Source organism: Palaemon carinicauda, chromosome 12 (assembly GCF_036898095.1).
Source record: "Palaemon carinicauda isolate YSFRI2023 chromosome 12, ASM3689809v2, whole genome shotgun sequence".
Lineage (NCBI taxonomy): Eukaryota > Metazoa > Arthropoda > Malacostraca > Decapoda > Palaemonidae > Palaemon > Palaemon carinicauda.
In genome coordinates this window covers 139,529,392-139,534,391 of record NC_090736.1, presented here as the reverse complement: position 1 = coordinate 139,534,391, position 5,000 = coordinate 139,529,392, and positions in this window count along the sequence as shown.

Genomic DNA, 5,000 nt, shown 5'->3' with positions numbered 1-5,000 from the left:
CCCCTTAATGCTAGAAATAAGGCACTTTCAAAATAGAGGTTAAAAACCTTAATGCTAGAAATAAGGGACATAAAAATAGAGGTAAAAGAGCCTCTAGTGCTACAAGCAATGGACCGCAAAATCAAGGTAAAAAAGCCCCCTAATGCTATAGATAAGGCTACTAAAATAGAAGTCAAAGAGCCTCTAATGCTATAAATAAGGCAACTAAAAATAGAGGTCAAAGAGGCTCTATGCTAGAAGTAATGCACCTCAAAATAGAGGTCAAAAAGCCCTTAATGCTATAAATAAGGCACTTAAAAAGAGAGGTCAAAGAGCCTCTAATGCTAAATGTAAGGCACCTCAAAATCGAGGTAAAAAAGCCCCTAATGCTATAAATAAGGCACCTAAAAAGAGAGGTCAAAGAGCCTCTAAAGAGTCTAATGCTACAAGTAATGCACCTCAAAATCGAGGTAAAAAAAGCCCTTAATGCTATAAACAAGGCACCTAAAGATAGAGGTCTAAGAGCCTTTAATGCTAGAGATAATGCACCTCAAAATCGAGGTCAAAAAGCTCTTAATGCTTTATATAAGGCTCCTAAATATAGAGGTAAAAAAAGCCCCTAATGCTATAAATAAGGCACCTAAAAATAAGAGGTCAAAGAGCCTCTAATGCTAGAAGTAATGCACCTCAAAATCGAGGGAAAAAAATCCCCTAAGGCTATAAATAAGGCACCTAAAAAGAGTCAAAGAGCCCCTAATGCTACAAGTAATGCACCTCAAAATCAAGGTCAAAAAGCCCCTAATGCTATAAATAAAGCAGCTAAAGAGAGGTCAAAGAGTCTCTAATGCTAGAAGTAATGTACCTCAAAATCGAGGGGAAAAAAAAAAAAAAAAAAAAAAGACCTGAATGCTATAAATAAGGCACCTAAAAATAGAGGTCAAAGAGCCTCTAATGCTAGAGATAATGCACCTCAAAATCGAGGTCAAAAAGCCCCTAAACGCTATAAATAAGGCACCTAAAAATAGAGGTCAAAGAGCCTCTAATGCTAGAGATAATGCGCATCAAAATCAATGTCAAAAAGCCCCTAATGCTATAAATAATGCACCTAAAAATAGAGGTCAAAGAGCCACTAATGCTACAAGTAATGGACCTCACAATTGAGATAAAAAAGCCCCTAATGCTATATATAAGGTTCCTGAAAAACAAGAGGTAAAAAAGATCAATGCTATAAATAAGGCACCAATAAAGAGAGGTCAAAGAGCCTCTACTGCTAGAAGTAATGCACCTCAAAATCGAGGTCAAAAGCCCCTAATGCTAAAATATCAGGCTCCTAAAAATAGAGGTCAAAGAGCCTCTAATGCTTGAAGTAATGCACCTGATAATCGAGGTAAAATAGCATCAAATGCTATAAATAAGGCACCTAAATATAGAGGTCAAAGAGATTGTAATGCTAGAGGTAATGCACCTCAAAATAGAGGTAAAAAAACCCTAATGCTATAAAAAAGGCACCTAAAATAGAGGTCAAAGTCTCTAATGCTAAAAGTAATGCTCCTCAAAATCGAAGTAAAAAAGCCCCTAATGCTATATATAAGGCTCCTAAAAATAGAGGTCAAAAAGCCCCTAATGCTATAAAAAAGGCACCTAAAAATAGAGGTCAAAGAGCCTCTAATGCTAGAGATAAGGCACCTTGAAATACAGGTAAAAAACAAACTGATGCTAGAGGTAAGGCACCTTGAAATACAGGTAAAAAACAAACTGATGCTAGAGATAAGGCACCTTGAAATACAGGTAAAAACAACGTCTAATGCTAGAGATAACGCACCTAAGAACAGAGGTAAAAAAGCTCCTAATGTTAGAGACAAGGCACCTCAAAATAATGTCAAAATGCCCCTAATGCTAGTGGCTAGAGATGAGGCACCTCAAAATTAAGAGGTCAAAAAGCCCCTAATGCTAGAGAGAAGGCACCTAAAAATAGAGGTCATCATCATCATCTTCTTCTTTGTCTGCATCTTTTCCCACTTTTATGTGGTGTCGATGTTTCTGGCCAGCGTTCTCCATCTACCTCTGTTCCATACTTCATCAGCGGTTAATCCCTTTGATCGCAGGTCATAAAGTCCCTAAAGCTAAAGTTAAGGCACCTCAAAATATAGGTAAAAAAAATCCCCTAATGCTAGAGATAAGGCACCTGGCACCTAAATCAGAAGTCTAAAAGCCCCTAATGCTCGAGATAAGGCACCTTAAAATAGAGGTCATAAAATTCCTAACGCTAGAGATAAGGCACCTCAAAACAGAGGTAAAAAAGCCCCTAATGCTAGAGATAAGGCGCATTAAAATAGAGGTAAAAAAACACCTAATGTTAGAGATAAAGCACTAAAAATAGAGGTAAAAAAGGCTCTAATGCTAGAGATAAGGCACCTTAAAATAGAGGTCAAAAAGTCCCTAATGCTAGAGGTAATGCACCTAAAAATAGAGGTCATGAAGCCCCTAAATCTAAAATTAACACACCTAAAAATAGAGGTAAAAAAGCTCCTAATGCTAGAGATAAGGCCCCTCAAAATAAGAGGTAAAAAGCCCCTAAAGCTAGAGAAGGCACCGCAAAATAGGAGGTAAAAAAGCCCCTAATGCTAGAGATAAGGCACCTAAAAATATAGGTGTCATAAAGCTAAAGTTAAAGCACCTAAAATAGAGGTAAAAAAGACCCTAATGGTAGAGATAAGGCACCTCAAAATAGAGGCAAAGAACCTCAAATGCTAGAAGTAAGGCACCTAAAAATAAGAAGTCAAAAAGCCCCTGATGCTAGAGGTAAGGAACCTCAAAATGTGGGCCAAAGAGGTGCTACAATTAGATAGAGCATATACTTCAGGTATTCTTTATGAATGAAATGACCCCACTTCAGCCAGGTGAGTGGCGAACTAAACAGCCAGCATACCTCGTCCTCACCATCCAGGATCCTGCTACTTCAACACCCGTCAGGTCCCACACCTTTCATATATAGCCATCCATGTCTGGACTATGACAGAACGGACACAAATAGGGTTGTAACTTGGCAAGTAAATATAAATATATAAACTTGACAAGTATATTTATTTATATATATATATATATATATATATATATATATAAAATATATATATATATATATATATATATATATATATATATATATATATATATATATATATATATATATATATAGTTGATAGATGGGTTCCTCTTGGGAATCGCAATTTAAGTAGGAATAAAATAGTCAATGCTGCTATCATCATCTTTATTCGGGAGCTTTCGACATAACTTATGTCATCTTCAGCCTATCTGCAATTATCATATGTAAAATTAATAAAATTAATAAAATCATCCTAAGTACATAGTTAGGAAGATACACTTTCATGAATTAATCAACTAGTTCTAAAATCAACCAATCAAGGAACCTAAAACCTTAAAAAAAAAACTTATTACACACAACTATATAAAAGACTTAATAACTAATATAACTAGTCACCCGCAGGAGATGATGACCACCCATCCAGACCAGCAACCCACAGACCACACGGATCAATGGGTCACCGGTAACTGAACAGGTAAGCCCTCATTCAAGCTGGGTTTTGTCTTAAAAATATATAAAGACTCCAAGATTCTCAGTTGGCTGACGTTACTATGTCTGTCCGTAATTTTGAAATTTTCAATAGAAATGGCATGACCAGATTTAAATGCGTGGTCATAAATAGCGGAAATTGGTTTTTTACTTAACGGTATTTTGGTTCTTACCGATCTCCCCATGTGCTCCGAAATCCTACACTGAAGCTGTCTAGACGTGCTTCCAGTGTAGCACTCATTACAGAGTGCACATTGAAAAGTGTATATGACACCGGAACACAAGGGAGTAGGTAGACTCTCCTTATATTTAAACAGTGAGCCAACTGAGAACTTGTTAGTAAAAATTAATTTTAAATCTATGTGAGGATAACATTTCCCCACAACGCTCATAACCTCTGTTCTTAGTCTCTCCGAAACATAACCATAGTACGGAAAGGAGACATATAACTTTTTCTTACTGACTGTTTGAATTGTTAAATTTTGACTGTAAACTTTATCTAAAAACTTCTTGACTTGATTATAATAGAGGTTCAGAGGGAACCCATTGGTAATAAAAAATGATTTTAGAAAATTTTCTTCCTCATGAAACCCCAGATAAGTTGAACATACATGATAACATCTATATAACAGTGTTTTTATCGAATTAATTTTGTAGATTTTTGGTTCGGAGCTTAAAAAATGAGTGCTTAGTCCGGTAAAAGTGTTTTTTCGAAATACTGAGGTCTCAAAGGTATTATGTTTCCGAGAGACCAAGACATCGAGAAAAGGCAAAGAATCATCCTGTTCACTTTCTTTCGTAAATACTTTGAGACCTCAGTATTTCGAAAAAACAGTAAATTTACTGTCGAGAATCACACCTAAAATTTTGAAAGAGTCATACATATTTAAAGAAACATTATCAATACTGAGATCCGGATGTTGAGGAGCCACCGTCCTTGACCTACTTACAATCATACTTTGAGTTTTGTTAGGATTCAACTTCATACCCCATAATTTGCACCATGCACTAATTCTAGCTAAATCTCTATTAAGGGATTCACCAACCCCAGATCTACATTCAGGGGATGGAATTGATGCAAAGAGTTGCATCATCTGCATATGCAACAAGCTTGTTTTCTAGGCCAAACCACATGTCATGTGTATATAGTATGAAAAGTAATGGGCCAAGAACACTACCCTGTGGAACACCGGATATCACATTCCTATAATCACTATGGTGCCCATCAACAACAACTCTTTGAGATCTATTACTTAAAAAATCAATAATAATGCTAAGAAACAACCCACCCACTCCCAACTGTTTCAGTTTGAAAACAAGGGCCTCATGATTAACACGGTCAAAGGCAGCACTAAAATCAAGGCCAATCATACGAACTTCCCGACCACAATCAAGGGATTTCTGTACAGCATTGGAGATTGTAAGAAGG